The sequence below is a fragment of the Silene latifolia genome, chromosome 2 (genome assembly GCF_048544455.1).
Source record: "Silene latifolia isolate original U9 population chromosome 2, ASM4854445v1, whole genome shotgun sequence".
Taxonomy (NCBI): Eukaryota; Viridiplantae; Streptophyta; class Magnoliopsida; order Caryophyllales; family Caryophyllaceae; genus Silene; species Silene latifolia.
In genome coordinates this window covers 41,525,119-41,544,567 of record NC_133527.1, presented here as the reverse complement: position 1 = coordinate 41,544,567, position 19,449 = coordinate 41,525,119, and positions in this window count along the sequence as shown.

The following is a 19,449-nucleotide window of genomic DNA, read 5'->3' as shown; positions in this document are numbered from 1 at the left end:
TCACACAACGAGTCACAAGGACTAAAGAACAAGGACAAATGGTTCACACAACAAGTCACAAGGACTAATGAACAAGGACAAATGGTTAACTCAACGAGGCACAAGGACTAATGAACAAGGACAAATGGTTCACACAACGAGTCACAAGGACTAAAGAAAAACGATAAATGGTTCACACAACAAGTCACAAGGACTAATAAACAAGGACTAATAAACAAAGGCAAATGGTTCTCACAACGACTCACAAGTACTAATGAACAAGGACAAATGGTTCACACAACGAGTCACAAGGACGAAAGAACAAGGACAAATGGTATACACAACGAGTCACATGGATTAAAAAATAAGGAAAAATGGTTCACACAACGAGTCACAAGGACTAATGAACAAGGACAAATAGTTCACACAACGAGTCACAAGTACTAAAGAACAAGGACAAATGATTCACACAAGAAGTCACAAGGACTAATAAACAAGGACAAATGGTTAACCCAACGAGTTACAAGGACTAATGAACAAGGACAAATGGTTCACACAACAAGTCACAAGGACTAATGAACAAGGACAAATGGTTTATCACAACGAGTCACAAGGAGTAATAAACAAGGGTAAATGGTTCTCACAACGACTAATAAACAAGGATAAATGGTTCACCCAACGAGTCACGAGGACTAATAAACAAGGACAAAGGGTTTACACAAGAAGTCATGGACTAAAAAACAAGGAAAAATGGGACAAATGATTTACACAACGATTCACATGGACTAAAGAACAAGGAAAATCGTTCACACAACAAGTCACATGGACTAAAGTGAAAGTAAAAATGGTTCACACAAAGTGTCACAAGGACTAAAGAACAAGCACAAATGGTTCACACAACGAGTCACACAGACTAAAGAATAAGGACAAATGGTTTACACAACGAGTCTCATGGACTAAACAACAAGTAAAAATGGTTCACACAATGACTAACAAGGACTAATGAACAAGGACAAATGGTTCACACAATGAGTCACAAGGACGAAAGAACAAGGACAAATTACTCACACAACGAGTCACATGCACTAAACAAGGGCAAATGGTTCTGACATCAACTCAACGATAGATGATCTGTTTGACCAGATGAGTGGGGCAGGAGTCTTTTCAAATATTGAGCTGAGATTAGACTACCATTGTGGGATTTATCTGTATGCATCCCTTTAACTTTAAGGATTATAACGAATATATTGTGATGATAACTGGTCATAAAATAAATTGCATAAACAAAATCATAGATGAATAAGAAATAACCTTCGGTCCTAGCAAAATCGGCCTAAGAACAATATCGAAATGATATTCACCTATCAGTTGCACCCAAGATGATATGAGATATGCTCTTGCTGCTTGCTAGAATCGATCCCTAAATTTTCTGTAAAAATCCTTAGGGTTTTCGGTTTTTATGTTTTAGATGAGAGGCAAGAATAGGTTAGAAAATTAGGGTAAAAATGAGCTCCCTACTCCTCTTATTCTAACCGAAAAAGAGAAGTGAATGGGGAGATTTTTACTCTCCAAATTTGCGGCCCAAATACCGAAATTAGAAGAGATTATATTCTTTTTTTTTTCGGTTTTTCTATCTACTCAAAAATAATGAGATTATATCTACTTATTTTGGTAGTATGCAAAATGTATAAAATGTATTAAATATAAATTGTCATTTATATTATTCCGTATTAACAAGTCTACACACAACAGCTTGCGGTTGATTTATTAATACGAGTCAATAATAATTTATAATGACAATATCGTATAATTATCATTCCCTGATTAAATATAACCGATTACATTTAATTACGATTAACATATTAATTCGTACAAGCTAACATTATATATATTAATTAAATATAACTTATTATATTCAATTTACGAATTGACAGTTAATTCGTCTCAACTAATATTATTTAATCGGCATTAAATAATTGTCTCATCAACACATTGACTAACTGTTTAGTCATATAAGGCATCAATGTGATTATATTTTTATACAATCACATCTCTCAAACACATCCTTTAGGTGTGACTTTTAGGGACCAGTTGATCACCGTCATCTGTATGATAATAACGTCAAACTTTCTAGCAAGTCAACCGTTATTAGGTAATCGTTAATCAACTGATAAAATACGAAGTATACCCTTGTGAACCTGTGAGAGATTTACAAATGTTATGATACTAATTTTTAGAGGACACAAGCTCCAACAAACTCCCACTTGTCCTCACAAGTGTATGTGCGATAACCGATTTTCATATCCTAAAATTTCTCCCACTCAATGTAAAACAATTTGGAAAATCCGTATTCACAAAGGTCGTATTTTACAAGTGATCTGTATCAAGAGTGGTTTCCCCGACTAGAGAGTAACTTAACTGATAAACGAATCAACATTCGAGCATGGCCATGCATTTCAGTTACAACTCCTCGAGTGGCCCTGAGAAATAACTATACCTGATAAAGGTTGGATATTTTTCTCAACTCGAATCCTGCAGATGTAAGCATAGTATGAAATGACTCAGAAAAAATCTACTTAGCCTCCAGTTATGGCAGACCGTGAGAAAGAAACCAAAGTCACCCAAAAACTGCCTTAATCTCAAGAGGCAGTTGATAGTCAAAAGAATCGACTTTAGGAACACAATGGATGTCCTATCCACGATCTGGCACCGAATGTTTTTAAACATTTAGGACTCCATTACGTTGTCACAAAAATTTGTCCTACGAGGTATCGTTATAATCTCGCATCTGTGATCGATCAGTCAACCGTTTGACTTATGGCTCGTTGAACCCACCATCAATCGACTTCACAATATAATAGCCAGAGTTATCAGCTCATATGGGCGATTACAGGCCAAAACAAAATATAATGTAATTCAGTTCACTTTGTGGCGTTCAATGTTGTCAGTACAATCCATATGAAAAACAAAATATTATATTAAAACGATGAAGTTATAAATAGTATATGAAAAAGATAATGTATCAAATTCATAATCAACTACTACAACTCAGGAACACGTTTAATTACCATGGAAATAACGTGCCCTTCATGCTTATCAAAATTCAACGGTTTAGTGAGAGGGTCCGCGATGTTATCATCTGAAGCTATCTTGTCAATCACTATCTCTTCTTACTCCACGTAATCACGGATTAGGTGAGCTTTCCGATGTACATGTCTAGATTTGTTGCTAGACTTTGGCTCCTTAGCCTGGAAGATGGCACCTCTATTGTCACAATAGATGGTGATCGGGTCATTCGAACTAGGAACTATCGTAAGTCCTTGTAAGAATTGACGCATCCATATCGCTTACTTAGCTGCTTCCGAAGCGGCATAGTACTCGGATTCAGTGATAGAATCTGCTACAACACTCTGTTTGGAACTCTTCCAGCTGACCGCAGCACCATTAAGAGTGAAGACGAACCCGGACTGAGATTTTGAGTCATCTCGATCCGTTTGGAAGCTAGCATCTGCGTAACCGATTGCGCATAGCTTAGTATCGCCTCCATAAGTCAATACCCTATCCTTAGTCCTTTGTAGGTACTTGAGGATATTTTTAATAGCTATCCAGTGTGTTTCACCTGGATTCTTTTGGTACCGACTCGTCATACTCAATGCATATGCCACGTCTGGACGTGTGCATATCATGGCATACATGATTGATCCTATTGCAGATGCATAAGAAACACGACTCATGCGCTCAATCCCTTTAGGCGTCGTGGGTGACTGAGACTTGCTCAACTGCATCCCAGACGTCATTGGAAGGTTCCCCTTCTTGGAGTTGGTAATGCTGAACTTCTCAAGAATCTTATCCAAATAAGACTCCTGACTAAGTGATAACGTCCGTCGTGATCTATCTCGGTAGATACGGATTCCCAAAATGAGTTGTGCCTCACCCAGATCTTTCATCTGGAAATGGTTCTTCAACCATTCTTTAACCGAAGATAGGAGAGGAATGTCATTCCCAATCAAGAGTATGTCATCGATATACAATATCAAGAATACAATCTTGCTCCCACTCGACTTGATATATAAGCATGGTTCCTCGACCGATCGAGTGAAACCATACGCTTTTATCACCTGGTCGAAACGATGATTCCAACTCCTAGAAGCTTGCTTAAGTCCATAAATGGACCGCTTAAGCTTGCATACTTTCTTAGGATGTTTAGGATCTATGAAACCTTCGGGTTGCACCATGTACAACTCTTCCTCCAAATAACCGTTTAAGAAGGCGGTTTTCACATCCATTTGCCAAATTTCATAGTTATGAAATGCGGCAATCACTAAGATTATCAGAATAGAACGTAACATGACTACAGGTGCAAAAATCTCATCATAATGCAATCCGTGCACTTGAGTGAAACCTTTTGCCACTAGTCGTGCCTTATAGGTTTCTGGTTGCGCGTCTACAAAACGCTTTATTTTGTAAAGCCATTTGCACTGTAGAGGTTTTACCTTATTAGGTAAATCAACAAGATCCCATACGTCATTCTCATACATGGAGTCCATCTCGGATTGCATGGCTTCGAGCCATAGCTTTGAGTCGGAACAGGTCATAGCACCTTTATAGGTAGCGGGTTCATTACTCTCTAGGAGCAAACGTCATTCTCCTCGACCGTACCAATGTATCTGTCCGGAGGATTAGAGACTCTACCCGACCTCCTAGGTTCCTCAGGAATATTAACTGTATCATCAGTTGGAGGAACTACTTCCTCCATCTGTTCCTCGGTTGTTAGTTCTGGAATCTCCGACAGCTCGAAGGTTCTATTACTTGTCTTGTTCTCGAGAAATTCTTTCTCTAAGAACGTCGCACTAGCCGCAACAAAAACTCGATGTTCGGTAGGCGAATAGAAGTAATGACCAAACGTTCCTTTTGGATAACCTATAAAGTATGTCTTGACCGATCGTGGGTTGAGCTTATCCTCGTGTCTCCACTTGACATAAGCCTCGCAGCCCCAAACTCGAATAAAGGACAAGTTATGGACCGTTCCCTTCCACATTTCATAAGGAGTCTTGTCGACAGCTTTAGTCGGACTTCGGTTAAGTATAAGAGCAGCTGACAAAAGAGCAAAACCCCATAATGAATCAGGCACTACCGTGTGACTCATCATGGATCGAACCATATCAAGTAAGGTTCGATTTCTCCGTTCAGACACACCATTTAATTGAGGTGTTCCAGGTGGAGTTAACTGCAAAACGATTCCACAGTCTTTGAGGTGTTGATCAAACTCATTTGAAAGATATTCGCCACCCCGATTTGAACGGAGTGCTTTAAGCTTTCTACCCAGTTGGTTCTCAACCCTGTTCTGGTATTCCTTGAATTTCTCAAAGGACTCACTTTTATGCTTCATCAAGTAGACATATCCGTATCTACTCAAATCGTCCGTGAAAGTGATAAAATATCTATAGCCATCTCTAGCGGTAATTGACATAGGTCCACAAACATCAGTATATATGAGTCCTAATAGGTCACTAGCGCGCATTCCAACACCTTTGAAGGAAGTTCGAGTCATTTTGCCAATGAGACATGATTCACACGTGCCATATGTAGAAAATTCGAATGCGGGAATAGTCCCATTATCGACGAGTTTCTTTACACGTTTCTCATTTATGTGTCCCATTCGACAATGCCATAGATAGGTTTGATCTTTGTCACCAACCTTTAATTTCTTATTATTCACGTGTAATACTTCCGTGGTTTGATCTAAGATATAAATTCCATTCATGGAAACCGCTTTGCCATAAATCATTTCATTGAAAGAGAAAATTCAGCTATTATCCTTTACTAAAAATGAAAATCCGTCTTTATCAAGTACGGAAACTGAAATAATGTTCTTAGGCAAACTGGGTACATAGTAACAGTTATTTAAAAATAACTCAAAACCACTAGGGAGTTGGATTACATATGTTCCCTTCGAGACAGCAGCAACTCTGGCTCCATTCTCGACTCGCAAGTCCACATCACCCTTTCCGAGAGGTGTGATGTTTCTTAGGCCCTGCAAATGATTACACAGATGAGAACCACAACCAGTATCAAGTACCCAAGTTCCGAAACTTGCATGGTTAATCTCAATCATATGAATATAAAATGACATACCAACAGGAACGACACGGCCTGCTTTAATGTCCTCACGGTACACGGGACAGTTCCTCCTCCAATGTCCAGTCTTGCAACAATGGTGGCACTTAATGTCACCGCCCTTGCTCTTTGCCTTGCCCTGTGAGCCACTAGTCTCACCAGGTCCACTCTTACCGTTTCCTGGCTTCTTGAATTTTGGCTTACCTACAGTTAGGTCGCCTGGAGCTTTGCCCTTACCTTTACCCTTGTTGGAAATCGTGAGACCATCCTGCTTCATGCTCCCACTCAATTTCATATCCTTCTCGGTCTGTACGAGAAGTGAGTGTAGCTCATGAGGACTTTTCTTTAAGTCATTCATGTAGTAGTTCGCCCTGAAAAGGGCAAACCATCGTGAAAAGAATGAAGCATACGGTCAATGACTATGCTCTCACTGATTTTACAATCAAGTGCCTCCAATTTCTCGACATTCTCAATCATGTTAAGAATGTGTGGGCTAACCGGTTGGCCCTTTTGGAGTTTCGCATCAAAGAAGCGACAGGTATGCTCATAAGTAACGATTCTCGGTGCTTTTGAGAACTCGTTAGTGAGCGTGGTGAAAATCTTGTTCGCACCTTGGGCAATGAAGCGTCTCTGCAAATTGGTTTCCATTGCAAAGATAAGTACGTTCTTTATCGCACCCGCTTCCATAACGAAATCACTATAAGCAAGTGACTCGTTAACTCCCGCATTGGGGCCTGGGTTTACCGGTATTGGCTCATAAGTACTTGAGCTTACCGTCGAATGGCGATTCCGTAGTCTTTGCCTCCCGATCCGCAAAGTTGGACCCATCATTCTTGATCGCGTGTCTTGATTCATGTTGTCCATAAAAACTTTCAGCCAAGACTCGCGTCCAAGTGTGGCACTTGGCATTGGGATTTCGTTATTTCCAGCCATTTGTTGTAACAATAATATAAACGTGTTCTACACTGCGAAAAGAAGAATAAATAATAAGCATGTGCATCGATTTTAATTTAAGTCTAATGCAATCTTTTGTTATAACGCGAAGACTCATGCATTTATACAATTGACCTTCCTCAAGAATTATATAAATGATCCCAAGACTCAATTATCTAAATTGATAAGCCAACCTTTTGGCTAATTCTACTTTGTTAGAATTCTTGGTCGGTAAATTTCTCAGTAAATTCTATCTTTAGTCCATCATAATCACGAGAAACTCTTCGGACTATAATGTTGAGATAAACTAAGTCAACACAAACTACTTACCCAACGTAGAAGGGGTCATATTATGTCTACCGACGAAGAAGGGATTCATAGTTGTTTGCCCTTATAAAGACTAATCTCAATTTCTGTTTTAGAGGAAGATCCCATCAACTTTATTTTAATTCATTTTAAGTGAACTAATATCTAGCATGCGTGAATGAATAAACTAAGATGATGGCTTAATAAACATGTGACATCTGTATGTCTATGAAAACTAACATACAACCTATATGTGTCAATTTTCATGCATTTTAGTAGGTGGTTTGGTTTTAGGCGGAATATGATGCATTAACTAGCATGTGAATGAAAAGCAATAAGAACGGTAAAACGTAAAACAAAATAAAGTCCTAATGTGGCCTATCCTATCAAAATGAACATAAATACAACTTTGGAATCCATCCATGGACCCCAGAAGCTTGTCTTGATGTTCCATCTTGATCCATGTAGAGGGAGTGAGCTCCAATCTCCATCTTTAGTCTTCTCAAAAATTACAATTTAAAAATTACATAATAAACCTATTTACATTCTAATTTCAAAACCGTAATAAATAAAGAAAACCAAAACGGAGATACGAGATCTCAAATTACATTAAAAATTATGTTTCCATCATTACGAAAACATAATTTGACTAAGGCCACACTAGGTATTACAAATTACAACCGATTGCAAAAATACGTAAATAAAACCATTCAACGATTCATTCAACTAAAATAAAATGCATCAACTAAAAAAAATTAAACATACAAGACATAATTCTTTAATTATGTAGATTAATTTTATCCAAACCACATATTTAATTGATCAAATTAAGTGACAATTCCTCAATTAATCACATTAAATTTAATCTTAATTCATATTAAACTTGTAACATGAATTTAATCCATCAATATTTTAAACTTCTTTAAAATAATTAGGTATCTTAAAATTGTGAACCGTTTCACTACAATTAATCATACATTGTAAATGTAATGTATAATTAATATTGGCCAAAAACAACAAAAAAAACAAAAAAAAAAAATTTCTTCAAAAATGCTCTCGGCATAACAGGAAGAAAAATAAAAACAAGCTTTTTTTTTCTTTTTCGGCAAAACAGCAAAAACAAAAAAAACAGCCCGTTTTTTTTCTTTAAACACGGTTTTTCTGTAAAAACCGAAACAAAACAATTTTTTTTTTTTAAAAAAAACTGCCCTGCTTGAACAGTAACAGAAACAAAAAAATTTCTTTCTTTTCTCGGATCCTTTTCAATTCGGCATTATGCCCTAAATTGGAAAAACATGTTGATGAACAAGGTCGTTTATAGTTGCTATTAACAAGATTGGCATAATCACCTTATAATTTAAACTTGTAAATTTATGAAACATGATTCTTAAACAACAATTTAGAACCATTTATGCCAAAAACAATATAGCAAAAAACAATTTATCATCAACAACTAGACGATTTCCATTTACATTATGATTTAATCCTCATTAAGCCTAACATCTACAAATTTATCATATGATTATTTTAACTGATTAAAACAACAATATGAAAAATCAAAATAGAAATAAATCATCAAATAAAGAGAAAAAACGGATGAAAAAAAAATTTTCTCGGCCAAAAAAAATCCAGCCGAACCCTTTTTTTTTTTTCGAAACCTTAAACTTGTTTGCATCCAATTTTATGAAAATCATCAAAATAAAATTCGTGGCCTTCACTCTGATACCACTTGTGGGATTTATCTGTATGCATCCCTTTAACTTTAAGGATTATAACGAATATATTGTGATGATAACTGTAGATACCTCATTTCTGCACCTCCCGCAAACCACCCGGTGATGATTGGGCCGCATGTTTAATACGCGGAACGATTTGTGACAGTTCGTAAGATTATCGTCAAGTGATTGCTCAAATATTAATGTCGACCTCTTAGTTGTCATCTACGTCCTGATACGGTCGTTTTGCGAAAGAATTAGAGTACATTCGGAGTCCGGGCCTAAAACCGTCTCCATTTTCTGATAACCGTTAAATCCCGAGTCAGAATGTTCTGGAATGTTCCGGATATTTCTATTCCATATTTCACAAATTTTATCTTTTGGCAAATAATATCCCGTAATATTCATATAAGATATTAAGGAAATCGAATTATTTTCGTCCTACCATAACTCAAACGCGAAATCTTTCTTCAAATAGAGGAAACCTCCAGGAATAGACGCAAAGACAGTCTTGCGCCTCTTCCCAAGAGACGCAGCTGCTGCGCGCCTCTTCCCAGTCCTTTTCGCATGTTTCTCGTATCTTTTTCATATCTTTCCGAGATTCACTTCCAAAGAGTCTCCGAAACCCTAATTCCTTCACGTGATTAGTATAAATAGGAGCTTTCGTTCCTCATATTTCTCACGCGAGTGTCCGCCCTTCTCTTCTCCCTTTGCATTCTAGACTTTGTTCTTACTTATTGGCGCCTACGTGCTTGAACTTTCGACCACGTAAGCTCGGATCTTTCCGGGTACCAGCCTCTCCGTTGCATGACCGACCAATTTGACCAACTACACTCAATCAATTTAATTAATCAATCGTTTTCCTCTTACGAGGGCACTCTCTTTGCATTCGCGTCGAGCATCACTAATCGATATCTTAGTTCTTCTCGTTCCGTCAACATGTAAGTCTGAGGGTGTATAATCCTTATTTATTTATTGTATTTTACTTTTCGTATAATCAATTGTAAGGTTTACGTCGAAAATACCATTAAAACCGATTTCTAAAACCATGCTTTAAAACCCCTTTTTACGGATTTCCAGTAGACAGACGTCGAGAAAGGACGCAGCAACTGCTGCGCCTCTTCGAAGGAGCGCGGTTCCTGCTGCGTCTCTTCGTGAGGCCGCCGCGCTTCTCTGCTTCCTTTCTTCTTCGTTTGTCCTCTGTAATTCGTACTCAAAATCTTTCTTTTGCTTGTTCGCTTGTTAATTCTTCGTCTTAATGTCATAATAATTCCACATGTACATTATAATCATTCATTCCCATGTTTAATTTGTCAAATCCGACTTAAATCCCTTATAATCCAATATTTGCGGGTTTTCGTCATTAAATTCAATTCCGGGTTGTAGAGATTCAATTTGTTCATATTGGGTTTCTGGAATTCATCTTTGATATAGTTTAATCTGTCTTTTGTCATGTTCATCGCATATTCGTCATATATCATCGTGTTTAGACTAGTTAATTGATTTCAATAGAGGACTCATTAATATTTTTCACTTCTATCATTATTCCATCATGTAATTAATCCGTTTGCATCCGTCTCATTCATGTTTTATTGCTTTTATGACCCATCAATCACATGTAAATAACTTGTTAATCACTTTCATCCGAGTAAATAATTTAAATTAATCATTAAAATCACCAATCGACATTAACGGCTTGCAAATACGGCTTCACGACGAGGCGAGCCAAGGAACAGACGCAAAGATCTGCTGCGCTATTCCAAAGGACGCAGCTCTCTGCTGCGCTGTTCTGGGCCGAGTTCGTCCCGAATCCGTTTACGCCTTGACCTAGTTTAATTAGTTTACGTATAATTGACTATTATTTGTAGTATCACGCTAATTTCTGTTCGTAATTCACTCTTTTATTTCTTTTTCTCAAATTGTCCGTTTTAAAGGTATTTTCGACATAAATCACTTATTCCAATGTAATTAATGTAATTTTCATTATTGTATTTCTTTTATTGTATCTCTTTTATTGCTTATATGTTTTCACATGTAAATCAACATTAAATCCTACTTCGACCCAATTGTATGCTAAACTAATTGTCCACCGACTTAGTTATATCTTCACATGCTAGGATCAAAACTTGGATGTTGCATTGCATGCATATAGCCGACGATATATCAAGTATGAATAACTTCCCTAATCATTAGTAGAGGCCGCTATCGAGGCGGGCGGGATTAGGTGTTCGATCAAAAGAGCTTCCTAATACGTACCCTCACCCCTTACTCCAGATCTCCGTGAGCACCCGTGTTCATTGGCATCCACGAGAGTCATTCTAGACATAGAATGCTAAGGGTAACGATTGCTTAGTGTTCATGTCACTACTTTGTGTCTTGACATGACACGAGGTACTCGAACGGTTCCAATTTCCCATAAAAATTGGTGGCGACTCCATACAAAATGCAAACGCTTGTTTTGTTCTCACCAAGCGCCCCTGTGGGCGGCCCGCTGTCCACAGTTTGGCGACTCCACTGGGGAAAATACACTTACGTGTAGCCAAGGGTGAAACTTGAACAAGGTTAGGGAATAGTTTGTACAAGACAATTGTCGGTTTTCATAACTCGGTCTTCCTAGACCGTTTAATTCGGCCTTCCTAGGCCCCACCCAACCCATTCGACCAATCGTCCCGTCTAAACGGTCCTAATTCTTATTTGGGCCTAAGGATGGATAGCGATTGACGTCATCCATACCATGATGCTCACTCTTGTTTGTATCAAGGGCCTTCACTACTTGAGGAAATGGACTAGGAATCGGCCTTACTCTTGTTTGGCACGAGCCTCTCCACAGACTTCGGGTTTGATGGTTCGGTATGGCAACCTACCCTTTAAACCAAAACCCTTCTAAATGCACTCAGCATCCTGTTATAATGCTTGTATAAATGTGTAAACCTTACGTGATCACATTTCTAAACAAAGCCATGACGAATTTCCAAAAATCAAAACCCTTTTCAAACAAGAATTTCGAAAATAGGGCTTCCAATTAGCGCAAAATCCGGTCAAAACTCTGTCCGTTTGCAATGTCAAAATTCGGGCCACAAGCCCATTTCAAAACCTCACTTCGAGTCCACTCCTACAACTACACTACAGTTGACTAGGACACACATTTTCAAAGACCTTGCCTTTCTTCAAAACTCACTCAACACAAGTGGCACACACCCACTTCACGAGTCAAAACTTTTCCTCTTTTAGCAAGTGTGATAGAATGGTCGATCGTGTTTTGATTCGTCGCCGATCTCTTATCCAGTTTCCAAGATGCCCGGATCAAGTGATGAAACAAACTTCCACCAACTCCAGAATAGTAATGATCGAATCCTGGCCGCGCTAGCCCAAATGCAATCTACTCAAGAACAAACCTATGACCGCCTTGAATTCATCGAAGGCCGTATCTATGCTGTAGAGGGAAGGTTGCCTCCCCTTGAAAGTGAAGTGCTACGTAATTCCGATGATGAATCTAGGGATGAGAATCCTTTCATGGGGATGACTGCAGCTGAGAAAAGGCTCCAATACCTAGAGGAGCAATTGATGTACCTCAAGGGGGATGACATTTATAGGGAGAACAATCGCAAGTATGAAGCCGTCAATTCCAAATTGCCAACTAACTTTAACATGACGGATATCCCTAAGTTCAAGGGACACGAGAACCCTTTGAACCACATCCGTGCCTTCAAGGATTACATGTCTATCAAAGGCATCAAACCCGAGATGTTCTTAAGGATCTTTCCTTCATCTCTTGACACCATCCCGAAGCAATGGTTCTACACTTTAGATCACAAGAAGGTCGCTACTTGGGAGGACGCCGCAATCGAGTTCTCTAAGCAATATGCGGATAATGCCGAGATCCAAGTCAACATGCGTACTCTAGAGGTTCTTACCCAAAATGACAAAGAAGGATTCACCGACTTCCTAAGTAGGTGGAGGAAGACCAGCACAAAGTTGATAAAACGGGTAAATGCATGAATGCGCATCCACTAGTTTAAACCTAACATGTGAGCTTTCTAAGTCGGTTTGTTAAATCCAAATATAAAGTATAAGATGTCGAGTTGGATTTAACGTCGATTTGCATACAAGACGAAAATTAAACATCCATTTACCGAGTTAGGTTTATGGTGCATAACGTGATCCATTTGTCTTAGTAAGGCATTTTGTAAATATGGTGTTTGAATGAGCAAGTTCGTCGTCTGATCCGTCCTATATTCGGGTTAACCGAAGTCGGGATCGTCCTAGACAAGTGCTGGAAGGGGAACAGACCCTGCATCAGGCGGCCAGAAGAGGCGCGAGCCTATAGGCGATGCAAAAGGGTCTCCCCTGGTTTGAAAATAGGAACAAGGAGTGGCCTGTTTAGGCGTGAGTCAGTCAACGATGGAACTAGTTGAACGCCCGGATGAGGCTACTCTTGTGGAAAAGTTTGTGGATAATCTCAAACCCATCTATGCCAATCATTTGAGATATCAAAACATCAAGACTTTTAAGGACTTAACCGTATTAGGGACACGAATTGAAGATGACATCCGTAAAGGGCTCTTGTCCAAAACGGTAGGTCGAGGATATCAATGGTCCACAAGTCGTTCATACGGCTCTTCTAGTAAGACCGATGAGGTTAACCTTCTCGAGCCATCCAAGAAAACTACCCCACCAAGGAAATTCACAAACCTTGGGGATACTTACTCCAACGCTCTAAAAAGGTTAATGAAGCAAGGTAAACTCCAACCTATTGGACCTACTCCCGAACCCGAACGGAAGTCCAAGTTTTGGGATGAAAATTCATACTGTGAATACCATAGGGGCAAAGGGCACGACACAGAAAAATGCTACAAGTTGAAACACGTGCTTCAAGATATGATTGAAGACGGTCGACTCCCAATACCACCAGGAGGTAAACCCAACAACACTCAGAATCCTCTTGGAGTTCTAGTGATTACAAGTGATGAATCTACCTTAGATTGCTCACACCTCATTTCTCCCACCGAAAATGAAATTCATGCAATTGAGAAAGAAGGGCTCTACTCTACTATCTCCCCTACCATCTCCGACTTCATCACATGGGCAAGGAGTGTAGATAGACAAGTTTGGGAACTGGAAAGCATGGTAACAACCTTACGCAATCCCAACGCAATGCCCAAGGAACGTGTACCATTGATCTTCTCTCAAAATGCCACTATGCAAGAAGTAGGCACCGTAGTTGATAAACTAGTTGACCAAATCATACGACTAGAAAGAGATATCATGAGAATGAGGGAACTAGCTGCAGTCAATGGGGTTTGGGCCGATGACGATGAGGACGAGTATCTCATTGAAAACTCCCTAGTCAAAGAAATAGTCCAAAATGGTGAAGACCAAGATGTGGATCACCTAACTCGTTCGGGTCGCCCATATCAAAACACTACTCAAAACGGTCCAACCAACGTCATCACACCAAATGACAACGAAGATGACCCCACTGATCATTTGCTCAAGCAATTACAGAAAACAAAGGCTGATCTTTCAGTCTGGCAACTAGTAGCAAGCTCATTCCCACATCCCCAAGCTTTACTACAAGCTTTGGCCAAGCTAAACGTGGCACATAACTCCACTCCTGAAGATGTAGTTAACTTGGTCTTCCAAGAATCTCCTAAGCTAAGTAATCCTATTACTTTCTCAGACGAAGACTTGCCACCTTTTGGCGCTAGTCACAACCTTGCTCTATACATCACTGTCATTTGTCTAAAGAAGAATGTGCCAATGACCTTGGTGGATGACGGCTCATGGTCAACGTCATACCCCTCAAAACAAAGATACAAGCTAGGCATGAAAGAGGCGGATTGGACTCCCACCAATCAAGGTGTACGTGCATATGACGGTACACGACGAAAAGTGGTAGGACTTGCTAACCTAACCATAGCCACGGGACCAATCGAACGAAAGGTTAACTTCCAAATAGTGGATATCGAAGCTTCATTCAACATACTTCTGGGAAGGCCTTGGATTCACGCTTCCAAAGCGGTAACATCCACCCTTCATCAAAAGATCAAGATCCCACTAAATGGCAAAGTAGTGACGATCACTTCGTCACCCATCAAGGCAATAATCGAGAAGCAATCAAACAATCAAGTCCTTGCGGATCCCGTATACGAACTTGGGGACTTCCAAAGTGTAAGCGTTATAGAAGGTGAGTTGGCACCCTTATACTATAATCCCTACTCCAACTTGGTGGTCAACCACATACTCAAATCCCAGGGATACTTCCCTGGAATGCCTTTGAACCCTGTTCGGAAGAATACCTTCGCACCATACAAGGAAGGCAACTCAACAAGGATACCACTTGGACTAGGGTACAAACCTACAAAAGAGGAAGTTCTCGAAATGCTTGCCCAAGTCCAAAATCGCAAGCACGTGGGAATCCAAATGAGGCCATATCTCCCTACCTTAAATGGATACTTTGTTCAAGAAGGAAGTTCAGAGCTCTTTCATGGATTTCCCGAACCTTGGCATTATCTTGAGAGGAAATTAGCCGGAATCGAGATCTTTCACGATTGCTACTTCATTCCTCCAGAAACGGTTCCTACCGTCAAAACCCGTCAAGCACCTTACTTAGACGAGCAGGCTGTTAGCCTATTGTTTGGAGAAGATCGATTCGTTAGGGCCGCACAGGATGAGATCATTACTATGATACTTCAGGACGATCGCTTCAACCCCACCGCGTTGATCACAGAAACTGACACAAAGCAGCAAAAAGGATGGAGAAAATCGATCAAATGGACCAACAATCAAGGAAGACTCTTCAAGCTCACCACTGGAGAAGGAGATATGTTCAAAGGAGAACCAGAAGACGATGAGTTCGAGTCGGAGTCGGAGTCAGAGTCGGACTCTAGAGAAGTCATTAGAGAGTCCACTCCTGTCGTCATCCCCACTCCCTTCGTTTCTCCTAGGTTAGTCTCGAGTAGTCACAGTAGTTCGGGAAATGCCCCAACCACTGTCCCTTTGCCGCCACTGACCATGGATCAGTTGGCTTCTTTGTTTCAACTTTACTCAAATCTTAATATGAATAAATCAGGTTCTGCTTACTCTTTGTGTTATCTTGAGTGCAATTCTGTTTACGATGATACTGAGGATGACCAAGACCCAGACTCAATCGAACTACCTCCCTACGTAGCCAAAGAAATATTACAGGAAGGGGAAGGGGGACCAGTAATAGAGGACACCGAACCTATCAACGTAGAAACCGAACTAGAACCCAAAGAACTTAGGATAGGGACTACCTTGAGCTCTACCGAAAGGGCCGATTTCATAGACCTCCTAAATGAATTCAAAGACGTTTTCGCTTGGTCCTACAAAGACATGCCAGGGATCGACAGGGATATTGCCGAACATAGGATTCCGATTAAGCCAGGTTTCAAACCTGTGAAACAGAAGTTTCGACGAATGAGAACAGAATGGGCTCTAAATATTAAGGAAGAAGTTGACAAGCAATTCAAAGCCGGGTTCATCAAAGTTTCCGAGTATTCTGACTGGGTAGCTAACATAGTACCCGTACCCAAAAAGGATGGGAGAATCCGTGTTTGCGTCGACTTTAGGGACTTGAACAAAGCGAGTCCAAAAGATGACTTTCCTCTACCTCACATTGACATATTAGTGGACAATACTGCAGACCACGCATTACTATCCTTCATGGATGGATATGCGGGTTATAACCAAATCAAGATGGCCATGAAAGATATGCATAAGACCGCATTCGTCACCCAATGGGGAACCTATTGCTATACAGTAATGCCGTTCGGATTGATCAACGCCGGAGCTACATACTAACGCACCGCAACTACACTCCTACATGACATGATGCACAAAGAAGTTGAGGTATACGTAGATGACATGATCGTCAAATCCAAGGAAAGAGAGGGACATATTGTGAACCTTCGCAAGTTCTTCGCAAGGCTATGAAAGTACAACATGAGGCTCAATCCTCAGAAATGCACATTTGGGGTAACATCTGGCAAACTCCTGGGATACGTGGTTAGCCAATGCGGTATAGAAATAGATCCTTCCAAAATCAAAGCTCTGATCGAAATGCCACAACCCCAAACAGAAAAAGAAGTCAGAGGATTCCTGGGAAAAGTACAGTACATAAGTCGATTCATATCGAAACTTACGACGATTTGTGAGCCTATATTCAAGAAACTCAAGAAAACAGACCACACCATGTGGGATGATGATTGTCAAAAGGCGTTCGACCGAATCAAAGAAATATTGGCTAAACCACCAGTGCTCATGCCGCCACAACGAGATCAACCTCTTGGTTTATATCTCACAGTAACTGAAACCGCAATGGGTGCTATGCTGGCTCAAACTGTAGGAAGTGAAGAAAGAGCTATTTACTATCTAAGTAAGAAGTTCTTGGAATATGAGTGCAAATACTCACAACTCAAAAAGACATGCCTCGCTCTTGTGTGGGCAACGAAGAAACTACGTCATTACATGCTTAGCTACTCCGTCAAGATATACTCCAAAATGGATCCAGTCAAATACCTCTTCGAGAAACCCGTCCTCAACGGATGTCTGGCAAGATGGACTCTGATGCTCTCAGAATTTGACCTTAAATATGTGCCACTGAAAGTCATAAAAGGTCGCGCCGTCGCCGAATTCTTCGCAGAAAATCCTATCAACGACGCACAAACCATAGATACTTGGTCATTTCCCGACGAGGATATACTTCAAACAGATGTAGACTCCTGGGACCTATACTTTGATGGAGCATCCAACTTAAGAGGATTCGGAATAGGAGTGTTGCTCATTTCTCCCGAAGGTGAGCATACACCGATTCTTTGTCAAAACTCGACTTCGAGGTGACAAACAATGCTGCAGAATACGAAGCTTGTCTCATTGGACTACAAGCGGCAGTAAGCTTAGGCATTAAAAACCTCCGAGTACATGGGGATTCATCACTGATCATCAACCAAGTTACATGATCTTGGAAAATCCGAAGTGAAAGCCTCGCACCCTATCAGGCCAGGATAGACCAAGTCGCTCAATTCTTTGATCACGTAACCTACCTACACCTACCTCGGGAGGAAAATCAATTTACAGACGCTCTTGCGAAACTTGCATCTTTGATAAATATGCCGGATCACATGATGGAAATGCCTTTGTGCATCGAACGACGGTCAGAGCCGGCTTATGTCCACCAAATCACCGATGAAGAAGAAATCGCACAGGAGCCCTGGTTCTAGGCAATCCTGAATTTTAAGCTTAATGGTACCTGTCCACCGGATATGGACAAGAGGGGACAACGTGCTATACGCCTATTAGCTTCCCAATACATTCTGATGCAAGGAGAATTATACAAAAGAACACCTCTTGGTATAGTCCTACGTTGCCTCGATCATTCACAGGCACGAAAGGTGATGGAAGAAGTCCATGACGGAGAATGCGGTCCTCACATGAGTGGGCCAATGATGGCAAAGAAAATCACACGTCTGGGATATTATTGGACCACAATGGAATCTGATTGCATCAAATACGTGAGACATTGCCACAATTGTCAAATCTTCGGGAATGTACAACATGTCCCTCCTTCGTTGCTCTACACAATGACATCTCCTTGGCCATTTTCTGCATGGGGAATTGACATAATCGGAAAGATAACCCCAAATAAACAAGAGGTCACTGTTTCATTCTAGTGGCAATTGACTATTTTACCAAATGGGTAGAAGCGGCTTCCTACACCAGTCTTACGGCCAAAAATGTGGCAAAGTTCATACAAAACAACATCATCTGTCGATATGGTTGCCCACATGAGATCATTAGCGATAATGGGTCACACTTCCAAGCTGAAACCGAGCAATTGCTATCCAAATACAAGATTAAGCATCACCACTCTTCGCCCTATAGACCACAGACTAACGGCGCGGTAGAGGCGGCAAACAAAAATGTTGTCACAATTCTCAAGAAAATGATCGACAACTACAGAGATTGGCCAAGCAAAATACCCTTTGCCTTATGGGGATATCGTACATCTGTTAGGACGCCCACTGGGGCTACTCCTTTCTATTTGACCTAAGGCATGGAAGCCGTACAACCAGTCGAGCTAGAAATACCATCCCTGCGTATTCTACTAGAAAGTCAAATCCCGGAGGCCGATTGGAAGAGGGATATAGATATGAAGAACTCATCCTCCTGGATGAACGTAGGCTGCGCGCCTTACATAATGTCCAAACATATCAAGCACGTATTGTGGGGTAATATCCGTATAATACCCTATAAAATTAGGACTATAACGCAAATTTTATATGTGATTATTGTCATAAAACGAAAAACATGAGAAAAACGATAAAGCATTAGAAATAACCTCGGGTCCTTTGAGATACGACCTAAGAACAGAAATCAA